Source organism: Mytilus californianus, unplaced genomic scaffold (assembly GCF_021869535.1).
Source record: "Mytilus californianus isolate M0D057914Y unplaced genomic scaffold, xbMytCali1.0.p SCAF_2, whole genome shotgun sequence".
NCBI lineage: Eukaryota > Metazoa > Mollusca > Bivalvia > Mytilida > Mytilidae > Mytilus > Mytilus californianus.
The window spans coordinates 9,220,185-9,246,037 of record NW_026262668.1 but is presented as its reverse complement, the minus strand read 5'-3'; the positions used below and the strand labels follow the sequence as shown (position 1 = coordinate 9,246,037).

At 33.2% G+C, this 25,853-nt stretch overlaps 2 long non-coding RNA genes across 2 annotated transcripts; both read right to left on the bottom strand.

Moving 5' to 3' along the window:
• Positions 1 to 25,853, bottom strand: LOC127727899 (uncharacterized). The gene is made up of 4 exons (XR_007993877.1): positions 25,685 to 25,853; positions 22,808 to 23,033; positions 1,201 to 1,513; positions 1 to 149 (listed from the first exon to the last, which is right to left on the bottom strand). It is a non-coding gene; the product is annotated as an uncharacterized LOC127727899 (long non-coding RNA).
• LOC127727909 (uncharacterized) lies at positions 1,520 to 3,254 on the bottom strand. Its single transcript, XR_007993891.1, has 3 exons — positions 3,195 to 3,254; positions 3,005 to 3,093; positions 1,520 to 1,754 (listed from the first exon to the last, which is right to left on the bottom strand). It is a non-coding gene; the product is annotated as an uncharacterized LOC127727909 (long non-coding RNA).

Here is a 25,853-nt window from a genome sequence, read left to right as displayed (position 1 = left end):
ATCGTAACTTCGCGTATGTGTAAACGGTCAACAGGAAACAAGTGGACATTTCGGAAACCATTTTTTATGTTCAGCTTGTGGAATGTCTTCACTTTCCCAACCAGAGAGTATCCCTCCACACATATAGCACTGACAGGTGTCTTTAGTACCTGCAAAAATAAAAAAAACAGAGTAATGTTTTGCAGCTTATAAGTTTGGTTGTTATTGATATATGTCAACGACCAACAAAAGTGGAAGATCTTCGATCATACTGCTCTACACGCCAATGGCGTCCAGGGCAGTAAGTAAGTAATTGATCTATCAATTGGATGTTTTTCTGTTATGTTAGACCACTCAGTGTCTCCGAATTAATTCAAGTTCTTTAGATCCGATTGTACCATTTTGCTGTCATAGAAAATATCAAGGATGTTTTAATACTTTGTTGACGAAAAATCTATCATTAAATTTAGTAATTCGTTTTGACCGAGAAATAGAATAACAAAAACACTTCGCATGCAATATTCCTCTCCACCAAATCCGAATAAATATCTATTAACATCGGAGGGGCGGGGAATGTGTCTACAGACATTTTGAAAGGATATCATGAACATTAAATTTAATGACATATTTCTGTAGATATTATTTAAGTTCCATTGTAACTTAATTGCATCCAATTAATATGGTATCATTTGTAAATAGCAGCGAGAGTTAAGGAATAATTGTATTGTATTTTTATACTTGCGAGTGTCAATCGTTTATTTTACTGTGGCAAATAACGGTTGTTTAATCTTACATTATGGTCTGCATTGAAATACATTATAGTAATTGCTATGCTGGTGCAATTGATAATTCGTTCCTGTTAATGATTTTTTATAGAAGCAAATGTCCTCTGCCATTGAACAGATTTTTTTCTGGCAGTTAATTGTGGATTTTATCCGTCAAAAAGAATGGCGTCTGTTGTTAATAATAATGTTATTAGAATAGATTTTCCATTCAAATTCCATTTTCAAATTCTGGAGATACTGTGTAAATCACACCATGTATTTATGATCATGTTTATGTCTGTAATTTGTCTGCACCAAGTCAGATAGATATTAAGTTGGTGTGGTAGTTCATCGTATTTGCTTTAAAGCTCTCTCTCTCTTCAATCACACGTACATTTCAAGTTGAAGATTTACAAACACAGAGCTGATGTAATGGAAATTAAATTAATATACCAACCTTTGTAGTAAAGACCAGTAGCTGCTAAATCGTTAGGTCTCTGTTTCAAGGTTTTTGACCATGTTTGGTAGGTAGACAGTCTGTCACAATATAAAGAATATTGGCTATTGTGCGGTTTTACATTCTTTTCTGGAGATTTATTTTCTTTCGTCTGACATTTCTGAACTGAGTTAGAAAATTCAAACCTCCTAACACAGTTATTGTTCTTCACACGAACAAGTTCACATTGTCCGAAATGTTTAGAATGTTCACGATGGACATCATCGTCTTTTGTCCAACCACTTAAAATTCCTCCACAAAAAGCACACTGGACCTTATCCTGGATTCCCATATAATAAAACCCATTATCACACAACTTTTCCGGTGATACGACAATATTTGATGGCCAGTTTGTGAATGTGTTTCGCCTTAATTCAACATCTACACGTAATGGGTGTAACCTTTCCAGTGGGTGCTGAGGTACTTCATCGTAGCCCCTTCTTAACAAGGACGGTGAGTGCATAACTGATAACATGCTGGCTGTAATTACTTAAACTGAAGCTGAACAACAACAACTAAAATAACAATATTAATCTCAAGTACAAAAACAATTGTGAAAAGTGCATCAGAAAGAAAAATATATACATCAAAGTTTGTACTAGCGTATGTTTTTGGTGACCGGTTCTATTACCACTGGCAAATTGTTTGTTGCATATATATACCGATGTACGAAACGGAAATTTTGAATTATAAACTAAAGTAAATTCAGGGGTTTTTGAGTTTCACGTGGAATCCAATCACCGCAAGTAGATACCCAATTTTTACATTGATAAAATACCGATAGAAGGTTATTTTGGTGTTGCTTCACATTTATTGATTTAAAAGTTTCCTTAATCATTAACACAAGGTATCCTAATTGTAATATGCTATATCATGAATAAATCTGACGATTTATACCTTCAATCGATTATATTTTAAGAAAAATTATTCAACAGTGTTTCATTATCACATGCAAAATACAACTTATCACTGTAAGACTTTATATGGTCTTTTGACTATATATTACTTGATATTTATTTCCTCACTACTTAAGCAAAAAGATGTTCACAACGGATTTTAATGAACTGAATAATGGGGAGTTTCTAAGTGACTCACATTTATTTCTTTCGAAACCAAATTGTAGACCACTTTAAATTTTTATTTTTTTCTCTAGTTGGCAAAAAATATACAACAAAAGACAAAGCGTCCTTAAATGCAATTTAGTTGTGAAATAATTAGCACACTTTTATACAACGTGAAAGAACGCCGTGATTTTCTATAGGGTCTTTTCTTTTGGGCGTAAAACAAGTTTCAAATGTTCAGATTAACATTCTCAGTTTTTTTTATTACAATAAAACAAATTAAATAATAAAATACAGGGAACAAAATGTATACGAATATTAATGCAGAGAGTGAAATTCGAAGAAGGCAGACAGAACCATGTTCATATTTCTAAATCAAGGCCACACATTGTGTACCTTTTTTTGGCCTCATGACAGACAAATAGAGTTGAGAAAATTATTTTTTTAAAGAAATAGTTTACCTAGACCATATCGGGAAATGTTTTTGATTAAAACAGTTTTTCCCTTTTTAACGAAATATGTCCTGATTAAAAGTGTTAAAGTGGGCATGACATTTTTTGGTAAGTAGGGAGGCAGAAACACAAAAACTTAGAAGGAAACGGACGCAATAATCTTAACTGAACAGCCATACAGTTCATCTTTGTATTAGTTATTAGGTTTTAGTTTTAAGTTTTTAGTTTTTTTGAAAAATAACATCTGCCTACCTTTTAACCGCTAGAAACGTCTATATATCATATGCCTGCTCCGTATCAGTAACCTTGCTTAAGCTGCCAACCCTCATGTAAAATATTCTCTGAAAAGTAACAATAAACGTATAATTGATCCCTTAACTAATCAAGATACATTATAAATAATTATATATATATGTAGAATATTCACAAATCATCACGTTACTTTTATAAACGATGTTTCCTAGCGCACAAATGAGCAAGTCATATATTAACATGATTAACAACAATCAGCACACATGACACTTACTTCACTAGATCCTTAAATATAAGTACATGTAGTATGTGGCCAATCATCAAACTAAAGTTCGAGTTAGGATTACTGTTCGATTTGAATTCGAAATTTTGACCAGCAGAGATCAAATGTATGGTGTCTTCAAATGACTTGATTTTGTCACATTATATGGTATAAATTGGATGAAACCCTACTTGTATATTTTTAAAGGGATTTGATAAATTACCGATCAACGTTTTTACATTTTGTTAATTAGAGCTTATATTTCTGACAATCTTACGAAAATTTTGCATCCGTTTGACGTATTTTTCATTCAAAGAAAGTATGTTATATGTTATATCATAAAGATATATTCATATATGGTTATATGTTATTAAATGATGGCAATTGAATCATACTAGATCTTACTTTTCAGAATTCGAACCCCCCCCCCCCTCAAAATTGATGGTGATTAGTCATCTTCGTATATTTATTTCACATTCAGATTAAGAGATATTTTGACATGAGAACACCCATTTTTTAATGTTATTGAGGTAACAAAAGGGTATATATAACCTAGGACGAAAGGTTACATTTATGATGTTATGTAAAGTTGTGCCGATTGCCTGTCCAAAAATACAATTGATCGGTTGTTGCTTACTTAACGCCCAGTGGCAATTATTTCATGCATATTCAGAAAACAAATTAACAATTAGCACAAAAGGTTTGTTCTCACAGGTGAACGACCGGGATGAAAGATGAAAATTTTTTACCACCACTGTAAAATAAATTAAGGGTATTTTGAATATATGTAGACATTTCGCCTTGCAACAGGGCATCTACAGACCCATCAGAGATTTGTGGCAAGGTTTGATTTTACTTGCAGAGAGCGTGACATCAAATTTAACGTAACGTCTCTATTCCGACCATGCATGTATGTGGTTACGACTTTGTATGCCTAACAATAACATCCTACACAACCACACTTTTAATAGAAAGGGTTTTACTGCCGTTCCGGGGATGACCATATTTCAATATGACTGACAAATGGAGTTCTACAACCATGCCCTTAACCATTTTTTAAAATGGTCCTACTTAGATCAAGACAGTTTATCAAAATTTGTATATTCCATCAAAGACTAGGGGGACAACGACACACCATTATAATAAAGAAAAATTATCAACGAATTTTTCTTACAATAAGTAAGAGAATTTTTAATTTGACTGCAGAAATTGACTATTAACGACTGAAAATGTAGTGTTAAAAAAAAACTTTCCCTGTTCTTGCCTTCTATCTATGACCTTTTAAAACACTCAGACTGTAATCTGAACTTATTAAAACAAAGTGCTGTAGAACAAAATGACCATTTTTGTCGAAACCTCGCACTATGCAGTGTCACAATTCTATCTATGTATATGTAAATAAAATTATTGTACTCACATTAAGCATCAAATACTGTAGCTATATTCCGATTAAAATGACGAAAGTAAATTTTTAATTTCAATAATTTAAAGTATGCACTCGCATAACCAATCAAAAATTGTTATATTTCATTACTATGGTTAAAAGCAGAAAGCAGTGTAAACTATTTACTTCATGATCAAAATTGCAAAATATTGTTTGTGTTTACAAAAATATGAACGAGAGACAAATGTTCTTAAAGATTAAAATATAATTAAAATATGAATAATTTAACCAATTAAACAGAAAAAAATAATTGAAACATGCTTATATAAAAAAATACCAGGAAATAACAACAAACTAGTCATACGATTTATAGAATTATAAAGAAGCTGCCAAATATATATACAGTGTAAAATCGCAACGGAAATGATTTAGCCCATTCTTCTTCTCTTTAGTATTTATTCACCTCGTAAAATTACCAGATTGAAATTCAGATTATTTTACTCGTGTATTTTCTAAATGAACAATAGAAACTGATTTTGTAGATAATTAAAAACAAGCTAGGTGAGTGCAAACCAGACAAGATGCCATCTGTTGAACGTTTTCGGAAGACATCTACATGTGCACATGTACGTGATTTAGTTCAATTTTTCTTCCTTGAGACTTTCTGAGACTTACCAAGGTATTTTGGAAAATTGTATGATATTTCTTTATGTGAAAGTGTTTGTCGGTAACATGCTAAATGCTTTTTTTTATACACCGGACACTCCTGTTTACCCCATAAGTGAAAATGACCACTATAAAATTGTACGAATATATAGAATATAATGCGTGAAACCGTCACAATCTTACAGCATAAAAACAAAACAAAAACACTTAAAAGGCACATTTAATATGGGGAAATAACTATTGTTACTTGTTTCTTGTAATACACCCTAAACGTCTGTCCAAATATCTAAACATGTTTATGAAACCCAAATGGAAAGTTTTTTTAATGTTAACACTGCACTATTTAGCTAATCATTTTTGTTTTCGACCACGTCGCCAAATTTTTTATATAATTGGGAAAATCCCTCTCCTTTTGAAAACGTAATCAATATTAAAATATTATTGCTGACGTCGGTTTACCAATGAGAAGGTATAGTCCTAATCTATAATAAGATAGTCCTAATCTATAATGAGATTAAGGATAGGATATCGGGTGGCGACATACTTTACCTCTATTTTTTCCATTATTTTTTTGTTCGATGTTTGCCTTATTTACTACCAAGCTGTCGCCTTTCTCAAAATCAGAACCCAGACATACGTTACATATATAGATCTAATTCGGGAATGATTTGTGATATGAATACGAGCCCCGCTTTGTATAATATCGACACTCAATGCTGATTTTTTTTAAAGTACTGTCTAGCTTATACGATAACCGCGAAGGCAGCCTGTCAACCCTCCGGACACATTATTCGTCTTACTTATATAAAGTCTTGGTACTTGATCGTAAACATGGTTAATGAAGCGAGCATAGCGAAATAAACCCCGGAATATTCCAAGGTTGTAGCCGTTAAATCCGACAGCGGTTTGATCTCGAAACTCCAAGACAGAGATTAAATAGCATGCATTCTCCTTTAATTGTAATATTCAGTATGAAGTTTGAATGAGCTTATTTTTCCTGTTGAGAATAAAAAAAATATGGCCATTCACTCTCCAGTCTTTATGCCTTTTGCATGACCAACCTGGCCATTTCTCCCCATAGGAAAATCTGTTCAATAAGTAAAGTAATACTGTTGTTGGCCCAAATGTGTCCGATGATCCCACATGCAACCAATATGGCCACCAAGGCCAAATATAAGACATAGTGGTAAAGTGCAAGTTGTCTCTATTATTATGAAAATCAACATAAATAGCGAAAATCTGACGGGGCAGAAATGTTCAGAATGTAAAGACAAAAAATGTCAGACGACACCTTACACGCGTTATTGCTTTGAAATGATGATTGATACAATTGTTTTTTTACCTTTTTCTTAAAAACTATAATAGATACAAAGAAACTTTATATAACAAAAATTATCAGCAAGACAAGGTCTACAAATTAGTCAAACATGACCGAAATCATTAGTCAATTCCTTAATCATGTTAATGGAGTTATTGGCTCTAAATGACGATTTTAACTGTTCATCCTAAAATAAACTTTACCATGTTAACACGATTGTGGTGTAAATCTCACAAAGTCTACCTGAATCATTTTGCAAAGCATTCCGCTACAACCTGTTTATAATTAATAGTAGAAACTGGTTACAACCAATAATTGTGGTTAAAGTATACCAAAAAGTATGGTAAAAAATTACAAATATTAACCACTCACTGTGGTTAAAACTGACCAGTTTTGATTGTCACTATTCATTTCAATATTCAACATGCTGATGACTATTTGGTTCTATTCTGATTGTTTAAACTGTCGATACGATCTGATATATAATAAAATCATTTGTATTATGAAAATCTTGAGTTGGCTAGCCATAATCACGATACTGGTTCATGCTCGTAACTGAGACACTAAATACACTGAACCCAAAATTGTAAAGAAAGGCGAGCGCGTTACATTTATACCTCCGACGGGACACTTAAAAAGTGTTTTCAAATTTAATATTTATATATAAATTTATTTTTTCGTAAATAAGGCTGAGTTAAATGAATTTGAAGAAGCATATTTGAGTCAGTATGATCCTCATACTGAAGATGATTTGGATAAATCTGAACCTAGATCTGATACACGACGAAGATCAGAAAATGAGCAAATGGTTGAATGTATATTTGAGATGGTGTATAAAGAAATTTACTCATATAAGATTTCTTTCAATGCTGTATGTGACAATAATACTGGTCAGTTCTCGGGCTTAGTTGCAGCCATCAGTACGATTGGTGGCACTGTGACTAATTTTAAAGAGACCCAAGAAGTATTAGCTAGTACACAAACTACTATAAAAAGCACTATTGATACATTGGCAAGCAACATGAATTCTCTGGCGGAACCTGTTAAAATTTTCAAACAGGAAGTGAGAGAATTGAATAAATCAAATGTTCATTTAACACAGAAAGTAGAATGTTTGTCCAAGGCAATAGAGGTAACAGATAAAACTGAATCAATTAAAATGCACCAAAGACAGAATCTAAATGATGCTGGTGATAAAAAGTCTACAACCTTACCTGACGGTTAATTTTCTAAGTTAAGATGGGGGTCCGTTAGCATGATTACAGACACAACTTATTTGGAAAATGAAAAGGGTGATATTCCAATAGATAATACACTTTTGTTTGATGAACCAGGTCTTGGTTCACCACCACTTTTAGGGAGTATCCCAGTAAGTGTAAAATCTCATGCAGAGGTTGAAACTCTCAAAACAGGTATAAATTTATCGCCAGACTTTTCTCCAGGGCAGATAAAACTGAAGCCACCTTCTTTTGATGGTAGAGAAGATTGGGAGGAATATGTTTCCCAGTTTGAAATTTTAGCTGATTTGAATAAATGGTAAACCCATAGAAAAGGTCTTTACTTAGCTAGTAGTTTAAAGGGTTCTGCAAGGGCTGCTCTGAGTGATTTAAACCAGACTGAGCGACGAGACTATAATAAACTAAAGATGACTTTAGCTAGGAAGTTTGGGAGTAAATACAAGTCGGAAATGTACAGGGCACAGCTCCAATGTCGTTTCCCAAAAAGAGATGAGCCAATCACAGAACTTGCCACTTCTATAATGAAGCTAACTAGACAAGCGTATCCAAAAGCAACAGGGTTACTAGATACCCTGTCAGTTGACTACTTTAAAGATGCTCTCGACGACCAAGATGTGAGAATACGCCTCTGACAAACGCAACCGGAAAATGTAACTCACGCTGAAACACTTGCTATTCGATTAGAAACATGCAAATCCACAGATAGGGCTAGGCATAGGACAGTTTGTATTACCACTAAGGAAAGTTTAGACAAATCTGACGTTAAATCAGAGCTAGTTCCTCTTTTTGAAAATTTTATCCAGACAGTAAAAGATGAAATTTCTTTATTTAAAGTCGTGAAAGATCCCCCCTGTCAGAGTTTAGAGCCTAATCAAAACCAACAAGGGAAGAAAAATTACTTCCCAAAGAATCAAAACAAAAACGATAAAGGACAAAAACAGTACAATCAAGCAGGTAATACGCTCTTTCAAGAAAATGAAAGTGAAAATGGACAAGATAGGGAAGATGGTCCCAAAGCAGAGGGTGGTCAAACGTCAGAGGGAAACTAGAAAGTGTCGCGTCCAAGGGTCAGGACACGACAAAGAAATTTTTTTAGAAAGACCCATAACATTATCATTCATTGTTTGAAAAATCATCAAATGAATCATATCATTCTAAAAAAGGTTATTTGCAAAAACTGCTTTCTGACTTTCAAGATATATTTTCAAAATCTTCGACCAATATTTGAGGTATCAATTTATTCAAACATATTGTGTTCGTTAAAAAGCTTTAAAAATCCTGAAGATCAACTAGCCAGGTGGTTGGAAGTTCTTTCAAGGTATGAGTTTGACATAGAACATAGAAGAGGAAGAAGCCATTTAAACGTTGATGCCTTATCTCGACGACCATGTTCTGACACAAACTGTAGGTATTGTAAAAAGGTTGAACAAAAAGAGCTGCAATACATTCAGACCGAAATCATTGGTGAAGAGAAAGCTGTTAATGTAATAAAAACCGATTCAGATAGTTCTGATGTGTGACTTGCGCACAATGCAGAGGTCCGAAATGACCATCAACACATTCTGAGTTTATTACTAGTACTTAACACTCAACACCTAACGGAAAGAACTATTAAGAAATCTTGATCTTAAAAAAATATTATTTAATTAGGATAAGCTGAAATAGACCAGTTTTGTCAGATATTTCTAACCTGTCTTCTCATTTCAAATTTTATTGGGGAAGATGGGATGTATTCTATTTAAGGTCAGGTGTCCAACTGGTTCTCCCTAAACTGTTCAGACAGTTTGTGTTCAAACAGCTTCATGAAACCCCGACATCTGGTCATCTTGGTGCTGCAAGAACGGTCAGTTAAATTAAAAGTCGTTTCTTTTGGTGTGGTATGCGTCAAGATGTGTAACACTGGTGTCGAATATGTGACAAATGCGCATCAAAGAAACGAACAACTAGAAAAGCTAGGACTCCTCTGCAAACTTATGTAGTGGGTGCTCCACTCGAACGTATCGCTGTCGATGTGCTTGGACCTTTACCAACAACCAAGAGTGGTAACAAATATCTTCTTGTCATATTTTTTTTATTTTACCAAGTGGATGGACGCTTTCCCAATGAAAAATTAAGAGGCGATATCAGTGGCTGATGTTTTGTAAAGAATTTTATAGTCTTATTTGGTGTTCCAACAATGATACACTCTGACCAGGGTACTAATTTTGAGTCTCCGGTCTTAAGAGATACGTGCTGCATTCTTGGGATAGATAAAACTAGAACCACACCATTGCACCAAGAAAGTGATGGTATGGTTGAGAGGTTGAATCAGACACTGGAAGACATATTGGCTCTCTTGTGTTGTGAAAACAAACAGGACTGGAATCGTGAACATTTTCATCAGTTTATGATTGCATAAAGATTATCCATTCGTGAGTCAACGAAAGTGTCGCAATGTCGAGATGTTTGGTCGTGAAATTAATAAACCGCAATATAAAGAAGACCTTAAACTTTCAAAAATTACAATTGACCTACGTCTGGAAGATTTTGAGATACTGATCAGGAAGAAGATAGAAAATTTGTGACTTATTATCATGTATACAATTTGATTAATTCATATTTCATGTGTGTGCTTGTTTTTATATTATTGACTGAATAAGTTTAATAAGTAAGTTCAAATATACCTAAAACTTGCAGAAAAAAACCATTTCACCCATTTTACATTCTGGTCATATTCATCTTGTTTGAGGGCAAACGCCAACAAAGAGGGGGCAATGTTACGTCCTATTAAATAATTTATTCATGTAATCATCGTTTTCTATTAATTCATCATGTTTATAATGTTGTTTTACTATTGTGTATGTAAACAATTGTTCTCGTTTACCTGTTTACCTATAGTACACAAGTTTATATTTGTTACACATGATTGATTTTATGCTACTGATCTAATTTGTATGAGTATGTTATTAAAATATCACGTGACTGGTTAGTTTTACTATAAAAGGCGTCTGAAAGTCCACTTGGGGGTTCAGTCTGTTACAAGAAACAGAAAGTTACGAACCCCTGGGGAAGACAGCCATGGTAATTATAATTAATTTATAATTAACAGTAGAAACTGGTTACAACCAATAATTGTGGTTAAAGATAACCAATAATCGTGGTTAAAGTATACCAAAAAGTATGGTAAAAGTTTACCAATATTAACCACTCACTGTGGTTAAAACTGACCAGTTTTGATTGTCACTACTCATTTCAATATTCAACATGCTGATGACTATTTGGTTCTATTTTGAGTGTTAAAACTGTCGATACGATCTGATATATAATAACATCATTTGTCTATGAAAATCTTGAGTTGTCCAGCCATAATCACGATATTGGTTCATGCTTGCAACTGAGACACTAAATGCACTGAATCCATAATTGTAAAGAAAGGCGAGCGCTTTACAGTATTATGAATAGAGGTAGACATTTCGCCTTGCAACAGGTCATCTACAGACCCATCAAAGATTTGTTGAGGGTATTCTGAATAGAGGTAGACATTTCGCCTTGCAACAGGTCATCTACAGACCCATCAGAGATTTTTTGCAAGGTTTGATTTTACTTGCAGAGAGCGTGGCATCAAATTTAACATGACGTCTCTATTCCAACCATACATGACAGTCATGTATGTGGTTACGACTTTGTATACATAACAATTACATCCTACACAACCACACTTTTAATAGCAAGGGTTTTATTGCCGTTCCGTGGATGACCATATTTCAATGTCACTGACAAATAGAGTTAACAACCAAGCCCTTAACCATTTTTTGAATTTTCCTACTTAGATCAACACAGTTCATCAAAATTTGTATATTCCATCAATGATTAAAGGGAACAGCGAGAAACCATTATGATAAAGAAAAATTATCAACGAGGTTTTTCTTACAATAAGTCCGAGGCTTTTTTATTTGACTGCAGAAATTTGACTGCTCATGACTGAAAATGTAGTGTTTACAAAAAACTATCCCTGTTCTTGCCTTCTAGCTATGGCCTGTTAAAACTGTCAGACTGAAATCTGAACCTATTAAAACAAAATGACCATTTTTGCCGAAACCTCGCACTATGCAGTGTCACAACTCCCCATATCTATATATATGTAAATAAAAATATTGTACTCACATTAAGCATCAAATACTTCTAGCTATATTCCGATGTCGATGACGAAGGTATTTTTTTAATTTCAAACAATTTAAAGTATGCACTCGTATAACCAATCGAAAGTTATGTTTCATTGCTATGGTTAAAAGCAGAAAGCAGTGTAAACTATTTACTTAATGATCAAAATTGCAAAATATTGTTTGTGTTTGCACAAATATGAATGGGAGCCAAATGTTCTAAAAGATTAAAATATAATTAAAATATGAATAATTTAACCAAATTAAACAGAGAAAATCAATTGAAACATGCTCATATAAAAAATACCAGGAAATAAAACCAAACAAGTCATTCTATTCATAGAATATAAAGATGATGCCTATATATATACAGTGTAAAATCACAACGGAAATAAGTTTACGAAAATTTAACCCATTCTTCTTCTCTGTAGGTTGCACTTTGTAAATACAGCTGTTTCACAAACCACGCCTCTTTTGGGGAGATATAAAATATTCATAGATATTTTGTTTTGTTTACGTACTGATTCCCAGATATGATCTCTATGTTTCATCTGATAGAGACATAACTTGGGAATGTTATCAGTATAAATACAAATGAATAGCGGCGAAATTGAATTCTAGGGAAGACCCAGAGTGAAGGTAGTGGTGGTACAGAATTTTAGTAGAAGTTTCAACTCTTAGAAGTTCGGGGCATATACATGTTGAAAATATGCCGCACAGCCCCATGTTTTGACCTTTGAATGAAATAGTAGTGCATATCAACTTTCCATTCAAGGATATAATTTTTTACGAAACTTCATAGTTAAAGAGGCACAGTTAAAGCCGTAAATGGGAAATTGCATTGTCTATATTTACAGAATTGCAACCTGTAGTATTCACCTCGTAAAATTACCAGATTGAAATTCAGATTATTTTACTCGTGTATTTTCTAAATGATGAATGGAAAGTATTTTCACTGATTTTGTAGATATTAATTTAAAACAAGCTAGGAAATTGCAAAACCAGACAAGATACCATCTGCTAAACGTTTTTGGAAGACATCTAAATGTGCACATGTACGTGATTTAATTCAATTTTTCTTCCTTGAGAGGTATTTTGGAATATTGTATGATATATCTTAATGTGAAAGTGTTTGTCGGTAACATGCTAATTTTTTTTTAATACACCGGACATTTCTGTTTACTCCACAAGTGAAAATGACCACCATAAAATTTTACGAATGTAATGAATATAATGCGTTAAACCATCACAATCTTACAGCATAAAAACAAAACAAAAACACTTGAAAGGCACATGTAATATGGGGAAATAACTATTGTTACTTGTTTCTTGTAAAACACCCTAAAAGTCTGTCCAAAAAAATAAACATGTTTATGAAACCTAAATGGAAAGTTTTTTTTAATGTTAACACTGCACCATTTAGCTAATCATTTTTGTTTTCGACCTTGTCGCCAAATTATTTATATAATTGGGAAAATGCAATATTTTTAAAAAGAACTTTGCTGACGTCGGTTTACCAATGAGAAGGTAAAGTCCTAATCCATAATGAGATTAAAGATAGGAAATCGGGAGGCGACATACTTTTTCTCTATTTTTTTTCCATATTTTTTTTTTTTTTGGTTCGATGTTTGCTGTTTTTACTACCAAGCTGTCGCTTTTCTCAAAATCAGAACCCAGACATACGTTACATATATAGATCTACTTTTGGGAATGTTTTGTGACTCCGCTTTGTATAATATCGACACTCTACGCTGATTTTTAAAAGTACAGTCTAGCTTACACGATAACCGCGAAGGCAGCCAGTCAACCCTCCGGACACATTATTCGTCTTATTTATATAAAGCCTTTGCACTTGCTCGTAAACATGGTAAATGAAGCGTACATAGCGAAATAAATCCTGGAACATTCCAAGGTTGTAGTCGTTAAATCCGACAACGATTTGATCTCGAAACTCCAAGACAGAGATTAAATAGCATGCATTCTTCTTTAATTGTAATGTTCAGTATAAGTTTGAATGAGCTAATTTTTCCTTTAGAGAATTAAAAAAATATGACCATTCACTCACCAGTCTTTATGTCCAGTGGCGGATCCAGAATTTTTTATAAAAAGGGGGAGGGGGGGCACTGACTGCCATAAGAGGGGGCCGCTACAGTCATGCTTCAGTGATTCCCTATATAATCAACCAAATTTTTCCCACAAAAGGGGTTGCCCGGGCCTCCCAGCCCCTCCCCCCCCCCCCTCTGGATCCGCCTATCATGTCTTTTGTATGACCAGCCAGGCCATTTCTCCCCTAGGAAAACCTGAATCATTTTGCAAAGAATTCCACTAAAACCTGTTCTAAGAGCCGTTTTAAACTGCAGTGAGGTGAGAGTTTCTTTTTCGCTCCGTGTTGAAGGACTCACAGTGATTTTGAGAAGAAGAACAGCAATAAAAGCGCTATCCTTTTGCTTTTTGTGTGTTTTTTCTGTGTATGTACCGATTTTGTGTCATGGATGGATACGCCATACCCTTTGTTTTTCTATGTTACTTGTCATAACTGTGCACTGACACATCAAAAGTGTAGACGTTTCACAGCACGTTTATTTTAACTATGAATATTCATCAAAATAAATACAAATTCACAAAAGCGTGAAACAAATTTTGATTTTGTTTTTGCCTAGTATTCGCTTGAAAATATACCAATTAAATAGACAAAAACTTATCAAAGCAAATATAATAAGCAAGTTTAGATCTACAAAAAAAGTCATATCGCCAAATCATCAGTCGAAGCTTTACCGAAAGTGCACCTGGGACGGTTTTGTCAAAGAATATACCCTGGTATTTGCCGGTTTCAATTTGCAAATATTCCAAATCTAGTACATTAATTTTATTATGTATTTCCTTTGGTAAAAAAAACCGCATAAAAAACCCAAATATGAATATAGCAGGGAAGAACCTTAATTTTTTACTAAGCTAAAAATAGACACTAGATATATATAAACAGCCTACCATAACTGAATACATTACAGCACGGTTGGAGCAGAGGTAAATATATATGCAATATATCTTTGGTGCTGATATTTTAAACAATATTGGAGAAAATTTTAAAATACAAATGTACCGAAAAGTTAACAACCCTTCGTTCTTGAGATGATCTGTTGTATTGTTGCATAAGGCATACAGGTTATTATAAAAACATCTATGATTTTTCCCATTTTAGATTTAATGTACGAGCAGAAAATCATGGTAACTCTGATACAGCACCCACCTTCATTCTGCAATGAGAGAGCTTTTGACGAGGTACCTCAGCATCCACTCGAAAGACTTCATCAATTGCGTATGAATACAGAGCTACGAAGAAAGACGTTTGTAAACTGGCCTAAATCATCACCCATTTGTCCGATTGAATTATGCGATAATGGTTTCTACTACATGGGATCAAAGGATAAAGTACAATGCGCTTTCTGTGGAGGAGTATTGAGTGGGTGGTTAGAACATGACAATGTCTTTAGTGAACACGCCAAACATTTCAGATATTGTGAAAAAGTTTCAACCAAATCAAAAACCTGTACAATTAGTTTGCCTGAACATTCCGTTTCAAATAATACTGGTCAACATTCTATAGCTAAACGTAAATCACATAACGAACAATATTCTATATATAGTAGAAGAATTTCCACGTTCCAGTTTTGGCCAAAATACTTGAAGCAGTCCCCAGAAGATTTGGCATCTTCAGGCCTATATTACAAAGGTATGTATTATGTAAACGATATCGAGCGATATATCAAGCGATATAAAAATTCTAGATTTTTTGCGAATGTAAATTACAACAGGGAGAGAGCGAAGTTTAATGCACTTAAGCATGTTCGCTCATCTTGTCTTGGAATTTTTGCCAGATATTTGGAATCCTCTGGTTTTATCCATGTAGTGCTATTTAAAAAAAAATTGCCCACTTACCCCTACTTTTCTTTTCATAATTTTATTATATGAAGTTTAAAAAGCCATAATTGAAAATCTTATAAAATCCTTGTTATTTTTTCATAGTTTTTTAAAGAAAAAAGTTGCCAATGTTAAACGTATGAAAAATCTAGAGAGAATCATTTCCCGCCAAATTTAAAACGGTTTATATCTCGAAAAAAAGCACACGGACCCTTCATTTTTTTCTGCTTTTTTAGTTCCTTCATTTATATACAACCAATTTATAACAGTCTTCTATAAATCTTGTAATTTTGAAACAGAGTATCGAACATCCTTAAAATAACCTTAGGTCCGTAGGTGACCTGAAATACAAGGCTAAATTTCCATCCCATTTGACATACCTCTTATTTCGGTACTGGAAGCTTTAATTTCCCACCCTTCTGTCCAGTCGGCCCCTTTTGCATTGCCTACATATATTAGATTGATGGGTCAGTATTCTCGTTCTGATTATGCTTAAACTATTTGCGACTGAAAGTTAATTAAATATCAACATCTTTTACGTACGTCAAAAACAGTATCAACAAATAATTTGGAATTATTTAATGTGTACATCAGTCAACACCTAAAGTAAATACAAGGTATACTAAAAATGAAAGTAAATAAATTTGACATACAAATTGAAATGATCTTCAGTATCAATAACATGAGAACACAGATGAGGTACAAGTTTGGTTTTTTTTCAAACAAAATTGAAAGTAAACAGATTATGATCGTGACAAATTCAAAAAAATATTCTGATGTTAACAAATAATAGTTCTGAACAAGTATGAAATACTTGCTATTTGATATTAAGCATGTATAATACTAAAATGTTCACAAGCTTGTTGAATAAGGCCTATGGTTTGAATTTTCCAACTTTTGTCACCCTAACTGACTAACAAATATGATATTACTATAGAGATTAATATACCTGGAAACTGTTACAAATTCATGCCTTACACTCGCGTGTTTCAGAAAGCGCAGGAAAGCAAATGAAACTAGATTTGTAATCGCTAGCAATAACGAATGGCACCTTCGTCCCCACATTGCCATGGTAACGGCAGCCATTCTTAAAATTCCAAAATCAACATCGCATCTACACATGCAATTAACATTTTTGTAAAATATCAGTAAATAATTTGGGTCGTTTTGAAATCCATTTTGAAAAGAAATGTTGTTATTTCGAATGAAGATCATGTTAATTATTTTATCGTATTTAATAATTTTTTTTGTCCTTTAGGAACTGGAGATAAATGTCAATGTTACATGTGTGGTGGTATATTGTCAGGCTGGGAGGATGAAGACGTTCCAGAGGATGAGCACAAAAAATGGTTTCCTAAATGTCCTCTTGTCCAATAATTATAGTTTAATATGAAGAAATAAATCAGCAATGCACCAAAGCCAGATTTTGTAATTTGTTTTTTGTGCTTCGTGCATACCGGATGAGTCAAACTATTTTCAAAAGACCAGATTTTTTTCAGCTTGTTCTTATGTTGTGCTGTATCATCACTGTTCAAGGTTAGGGCAATTGAGCGCTCATGAACATGCTAACCCCACCGCGCACATTCTGTATGTGTCCGTCCCCAGTCAGGAGCCTATAGTTCAGTTGTTGTGATGTTTGCTATCTGTCTTACTTTTTTTCGTTTATTGTTTTATCATAAATCAGGTTGTTGGTTTTTCGTTTCACTTGTTTCACATTTTGTCATGTCGAGGCCTTAACAGTACGGTTTTATATCATTGTTGAAGCATCTACGTCATGATGACTGGAACAACATAATAATCGTATCTTCTGCGGAACAAACACATTCAGAACATGACAATAAAAACAAACAAGATAGAAAAATTCCTCGGTAAACTCAATGTAAAATAAACATCAGGCATACAAAACATTCGTAAGACAGATCTTCTTTAATACTGTTGCACCGCCTACGACCCGTTTACCAGTAGAAACATCAGCTCAAAAAAACAAGATTCAAAGACTTGTAGCAAGATGTATAAGTTTAAAATTCTCCTACAAAGAGAGTTTTGCAAATATGATTATCATTATAAACTGACCAAATTCAATGTTTTCGGTATGAGCATTCCTGATGTAGGTTAATTCAAAAAAGCGTTTCGGACACAACAAATTTATAAGGTGTTATTTTCAAATTTTTTTAAGAAAGAAGGAGGCTTTTGCTACCTATCAATAGCTTCCAAGAGAAGTAGAAAAGTTTCACCCTGATTTCCAAATTATGTGCCGTCTTTTATTTTCTTCTTCAATAAGCGGCCATCCTGCTGATAGCTGAACCGGCTAGGCTATTTTATTGTGTGTTTCGCTTTCAATTACGACATATGATTTAAAAGATATGTAAGGAAGGGATTTCAAATTATAAAAAAATGTAAATAGAAAAAGATGAAAGCTTTAAGTATCGTTTTACAAACTAGAGTGGAGCAAACAATGCGTTTTCCTTTCGTACCTTTCTATGTTTTTAGAAAAAAAAACCAAAAACCTAGTTTTCTCCAAAATGAACTCAAATTAAAAAAGCAATTATATTCCGATCTTTACCGACTGACAAAATTTCAACCAATAAGAATACGGCTGATTGACTGTGTGATTACATGATTCATTGATAGTTTCATTAACGTCCGATGGCAAATATTGCATGCATAAATGGTACAGGAAATTCACTTTACTCCTAAGTGAGGGGCCTCCACTTTAATTAATTTTTCGAAGCTTTCAAATAATAACGAGGAAGAATATAAATGAAAAAAATATTCATTAAAAAAATTAAAAATTACAGAGAAATCAACAAACATACAAACAAACAAGAAACAACGGCTTTCAAAAACAGACACAAGCTATAAATCTTGGAATATTGCCTGTCGAAATCAGTAATCCCTTAGCAATAGCTTCCAGGAGTAGCAGAAAATTTTCACCTTGATTTCCAAATTATGTGCCGTCTTTTATTTTCTTCTTCAGTAAGCGGTCATCCTGCTGAAGGCTGAACTGTCTAGACTTTTTTATTATGTGTTTAGCTTTCAATTATGTCATATGGTCCAAACGATAGGAATGGGTATCAAATGATTCATGAAACATTAACAATAACATTGCTATACGATGATAGTTTGATTAAAAAGCAAAGCTAATACTAGTTCTACCCGCGAACTAACATACAGATAAATCTGATGCATCAATGACCGTTACAAATAGCATTCTCTGCAAAACAATTTTAAAAAGACTGGAACAGACTAATAGAACAAATAGCCTGCAGTACCCCACTGACTTCTTTAAGAAGTACCTCGTCGAGAGATTCTCGATTCATACACATAACTACAACTCATTTTTTGCTTATATCATCTTTTTGAGTTAAAAAAAAGGAAAAATCGTTTATATGAAAATATAGAATAGGAAAAAAAAGTAAATTAAAAAAAGATGTAAAATATAAATATCGTGTTTCAAACTAAAGCGTCTAAAACCAGGCATTTCGTACCTTCTTAAATATTTACAAGGGGCAAACGATAATCATGACATGTGTTCTCAAAAATGAACTCATTTTAAAAATTAAGAAAAGGTGAAAGATTTTTCAACCAAAAAAAATAAATAAATAAACTGTACTATCAAGTGGGTGGCCTTCACTTGTATTAAGTTTTCTAAGCTTTCAATGACGAGGAAGAAAATAAAAAAACCCATACAAATAAGAAACAATGACTGCAACCATAGACACCAAGGTATGAACGTTACGGTATAAATTTGCCTATCGCAAATTAGGAGCCTCGCCAGTAGTTATCTTTCTTTTTTTAAATCTTTTAAAAAAAGACCCATTGGTGGGCCTTCGGCTGTCTTCTGCTCTTTGGTCGGGTTGTTGTCTCTTTGACACATTCCCCATTTCCATTCTCAATTTTATTTATTTCGCTATTTCGTCCTTTAAAACATAGTGTTGATGCATGACAGATCTTTGATAACCTATGCAATGAAAAATGTATTCAGAAAGATTTTGTAACCTGAGTGAGTAAGATCTAGACATTTAATATAGACACCAGTCGATTACTGAATACCGCATGCATGTTATCTAAATAAAAAGGTCTGAGGGATGTTAAGGAAGCCATTATTACCAAAAAGACACCCATGTCTAAATTAACTAGCTCACTGTAGTAGCGAGGACAATCTGACCATGCTTACCAAAATATATAACCACTTCATCAAACGCGGTTTAATCTCATGGATATTATTGAAGGCTAGCCTAATGAATGTTAACGCCGGCTAGTTTCACACTAGTCATCTTTTATAATGTACAGAAGGAACTGTTGTACCTATATAAGCTCATATTGTACTTTTTTGGTGAAATTGTAGATGACAACCTGTCAAAAGAGAATCCATTTTTTCTGTCTTTTCCCTTTGAATACTCCCCTTTGTCTATGAAAGTAAATTGGAATATAACTGTCCTTGTCTATCCTAGTTCTACGTACAATTATTGTTAAGATTATGTTAAAGGCTTGTAGTTTAATTCTCTGATGATAACACTGTCACTTTTGTGTTATCTTAACACTAAATGTTGGTGCTTGTATGCATTTGAAAAACTACTCGTAGTCATCAATTAGACCGCTGTTTTTTGGGGTTTTTTTCATTTGAATTGTTTTTCATTTTGTCATGTAACTGCGAGGCCTATTATAGCGGACTATACGCGTTTTGCTCATTGTTGAAGGCTGTACAATGACTTATAATTGCATAAATCCTCGTAGTTTGTACTCTGTTGGATAGTTGTCCCAGTGGCAATCATACCACATCTCCTTACTGTAAATTCAAAAAATATTGCGAGGTTTTTATTAATGCAAATAATGCGACTGAATGAGTATCGCAAAATTAAGAACTCGCATTCTAATATCAGATATGAATAACTGTTTGCAGATTTTCCTGAAATCGCAATAATTAATCTCGCATTTTAGTCCATTCTACAAAATTCGCAATAATAAATGCACGCAATGAATTTGCAGTATTTTATTTGTATATTCCGGACACGAAAGTGTAAAAAAAGTGTTTTGACCTTCATGTCAAAGGTCAGTGTCGCACGAAGATAATGATAATATGCCACTCACTGTCTTACGATAATACATCTTCATGCCAAATATCATTAGACAGTGTAAAATAAGGTTTCGGCCCGGACAAGGTTGTATGAAATGTGAACAAAAATTTTGATTTTTCGGAATGTTTTCTTTTTTTTCACAACTGAAATTTTGACGGTCCCTACTGGATACCCTTTATGGAAATACTGGACCCCACTGCTTCATATGTGCACTTAGATTCAAAGTACTCGTTTTGGAAATTAAACGATATGTTCAATTTCAAGCTTCCCAGCTTCATTTCTCTATGCTTTCATGAACGGTAAAGATAATTATAACAATTATTGTATTATTTTATAATACTATATGTATGTCAATGCGAAAACAATAATTGTTAAGTCAGAGAGCGTTTGAAGGAAAAGCTTTCAGATACATGTATAAAAGGATTGTAAGACATCGTTTTTTTGTTGTTGTTATAGAATACAAAAGTAAGAGATAAAGTGTAATTTTTCCGAGTTCTTATAGCAACAATGGTAACACGGTCAACAGGAAACAAGTGGACATTTTGGAAACCACTTTTTATGTTCAGCTTGTGGAATGTCTTCCGTGTCCCAACCAGAGAGTATCCCTCCACACATATAACACTGACAAGTGTCTCTAGTTCCTGAAAATGTAAAAAAAAAAAAAAAAATGAGTTCTGTTTTGTAGCTTAAATGTACATGTATGGATTGTTATTCATTTATTTTTATTGCTGTATAATTATTAGGCCATTCGGGGTTAATTTCTTGTTTTTTTTTATTCGATTGCACAATTTTTGGCTTGGAAAAGGAAGCATCAAAGATTTCTAAATATTTTGCGGACCACTAGTCATTGCCGTTTTCACACGTGCATATAAAAATGAATTTATGAAAACGCTATTGTCCATTTTATAATGTCAGATTTAAAAAAAAAATCTATAATTAAAAAATTATACGGTAAAAATCCACTATTTTATTTATTCATTCGTTACTTTTGTGTTTTCAGAGCAATACAATAGTGAATACAAATTAATTTCGCATGCATTTCTCCTAAAATCAATAGAAATATGAATAAATATGAATCGGTACTAACATTGATTTTGTTTTTGATAACTAAAACTTAACTCAATAAGTATTGCTATACAGTCATGAAAACTTATGGTTCCACATCATGTCGATACTATAAACATATGTCGACAATGCAAAAGGTCATGCTTTTTCTCAGACTATTTATTGCGTATTTATGCTAAATCCGTTGGATTGGTTCTGGTTGATACTTTAAAGGGGATATGATTATTTATTTATTACACGCTATTGTTATTGGTTATGCGCTAATTTTCAGTAGCTGCAAGTACTCTTAGATCAGTTCTTTGCGTCTTTGCATGTCTTCGTGTTAGTTACATGTTTTTGTGTTTCGTGCCAACCAGATGTTCTAAACCATTTCCAACAGATGGTAAAATCCTTCGTTATGGGATTTAAATTGATATACCAACCTTTGTAGTAAAGACCAGTAGCTGCTAAATCGTTTGGTCTCTGTCTCAAGGTTCTCGGCCATGTTTGGTAAGTGGACAATCTGTCACAATATAAGGAATATTGGCTGTTGTGCGGTTTTACACTCTTTTCTGGAGATTTGTTTTCTTTCTTCTGACATGTCTGAACAGAGTTTGAAAATTCAAACCTTCTAACACAGTTTTTGTTCTTAACGCGAACGAGTTCACATTGTCCGAAATGTTTAGAATGTTCACGATGGACATCATCGTCTTTTGTCCAACCACTTAAAATCCCTCCACAAAAAGCACACTGGACCTTGTCCGTGATTCCCATATAGTAGAAGCCATTATCACACAACTTTCCAGGTGACACGAACATATTCGATGGCCAGTTTGTGAATGTGTTCCTCCTTAATTCAACATCTACACGTAATGGGTGTAATCTTTCTAGTGGGTGCTGAGGTACTTCATCGTAGCCCCTTGTTGACAAGGACGGTGACCGCATCACTGACAACATGCTGGCTTTAATTACTTGACTTGAGCTGTACAAAAACAACAATAAATCTAATGTACTAAGAAAAACGTGAAAGGAAAAGACTTAGGATATGGTTTTGTTGAAGTGTACTATTATCATATGTATAACTGGAAAATGATTTATGGTCCTTATACTGATACACCATACGGAATTCCAAAATTACATCAAGAGTTTCACATGTTTTTAAATATCTTGTAAAATATACACGGTTATGTCCCCATCAATCAATGAGCTGTATACAGAAGGGTTTTTTTTTTTGTGAATTTTGTAGTTTTTTTGTAATGTTTGTTTTTGATGTAAATAAAAAAATAATTTTAAAAAAAATGTGTTCTGTTAATTGAATTACCAATTTTAATTTCAATAGTTTTATTATGAAAATGTTTGATTTTGATTTGAAGAAAACACACTGAACAAATTGTTAAATGAAACGAAACTGTACTGAATTGTAAAATCTATTAACAAATTATTTAACAATATTTCATTGTTACATGCATCTCAATTTAAATCTTTTAAGGTCTCTTAACTATATATGAATAAAAGGAAATGTATGGTATACATTAAGGAAACAGCAACTCAACGAAAAAATAACTAAAATGTTTGTAAATGTGTCTTTTTGTTTTAATTTCCTGAATATTGATGAACATGACAATGATGATCAAAGATACCAGGCTAAAATTGTTCTACTAAAGACTCATCAGTGGTGCTCAAATAAAAAAAAGTTAAAAGGCCAAACTAAAGCATTGAGGACCAAAACTTCTGAAAGGTTTCGCCAAATAAAGCTATGGTAATCTATTCCTATAGTAGAAAATCCTTAGTATTTCGAACAATTCTAAGTTTCGTAAACAGTTGATTTATAAATATGACAATACCAATAATAATGCATAAGTGGTTGTAATAAAATAAGTCACGAGAAGTGTTAAGTGACTCACTTTTGTTTCTTTTTGAATCACACAAGTGACATCAGTGGTCAGGTCGGTCACTTAAATTTTTTTCTCTTTTATAAAATTTGTTATATAATAGTTGAACAGTAAAGATAACTAAAAAGTTACCAGGGCGATTTTTCTGTTTAAAGTCCATGAAAATTGAAAATGTTCATCATTTATATCCCATATTGCTACAGTTGGACAAATTATGTATAGCGAAATGTACAGCGTCTTAATATGCAATTTTGTAACAATTGTAGAGGAGATTTTAATATAAGTATACATTTTTAAACTTAGAATGATTAGTTCATTTTGTTCACTACTAGTGTAAATTTTCACTTGAAAGGACACGTTGAAAAGTTAGCTTTTTTATATATGTATATTTCAAGGTTTTGGTCCTTACATGAAAAAAAAACGATTACTCTCATATTTTTAGCTCACCTGGACCAGAGGGCCAAGTGAGCTTTTCTCATCACTTGGCGTCCGTCGTCGTCTGTCGTCATCTGTTAACTTTTACAAAAAGCTTCTCCCCTGAAACTACTGGACCAAAATTTAACCAAACTTGGCCACAATCATAATTGGGGTATCTAGTTTAAAAAATGTGTCCGATGACCCCGCTTGTCAACCAAGATGGCTGACATGGCTAAAAATAGAACATAAGGGGGGGGGGGGGGGGTTAAAATGCAAGTTTTGTCTATTATTTTGAAAACCGTTATGAATAGAGAAAATCTGACAGAGCAGAAATGTTCAGAATGTCTTCTCCTTAAAAGAGATCTACAATTAAGACAACAGCTAGGAAATCGTCCGACGAATTCTTATTGGAGTTATTGCCCTTTAATGACGATGTTTACCATTTTTTTGCGTTGATATTTGATAAAAATTATAATAGATACATAGACACTTTAAATAACAAAAATGATCAGCAAGGCAAGATCTACTAACAAGTCAAATTTTGTTGATATAGTTAGTAGACTGTCACTCTTTATAGGAGTGATTGCCCTTAAATGAGGATTTTTTTTTTACCCTCTTTTGTGTTTTGAGCAAAAACTAAAGAAGACAGAGAGAAACTAAACAGAGGCTAAATGATCAGCTATACAAGATCAACAAAACAGAGATTTTTGTCATGAATTCTATTCTTGTCTACAATTTTGGAGAGTGTCCTTTGTTGAATATGCACATAGACCAAGGTGAGCGACACAGGCTCTTTAGAGCCTTTAGTTAATATTACCAATAACGATTCTTTTTTACAATATGTCAACATCTCATACGCTGGTGTCTATACAAATGTCGTAAATAAATATAACTGAGAAAATATAAAATAACATAAAATTCTCAAAAAATACACCCCACCCCCATTCAAAAAAAACAAAACATAAACAAAAAATAAAACAAGAAAAACATAAAGTGAAATAACAAAAAATACGTACGTCAAGCTACAACACAAGTTTACACTAGGTCCATGCTTTCTATAGACTTACTGAGCTAAAACGAATGCCGTATTCCACGAGTTTGTCATGAACATACAGGAACTATTTGCCACTGGACGTTAAGCAACCAACAATCAACCAATCAATCCACACGTGTGCATTTCATGTCATAAAATTATGTTAAATATATACAGTTAAATCCTTAAAAAAAAACCTTAAATTATAACAAAAATAAGCAAATGTGGCATGATTGCCAATGAAAAAACTATTAATTAAACCATGACCTTTTTCTGTTATGTTATACTTACATTATTCATCAACAACTTCTTGCAATGACAGCGAAGCATAAAGTAAGTTTGAATTTCGAGCTATTTGAATGTTTATAATTTGACATCCAATCAAAAATTGTTATTTGTTATTTGTTATTTGCATTTCTATGGCTATATGTTGTAAACGTAACTCCAAGGCTAATTATAA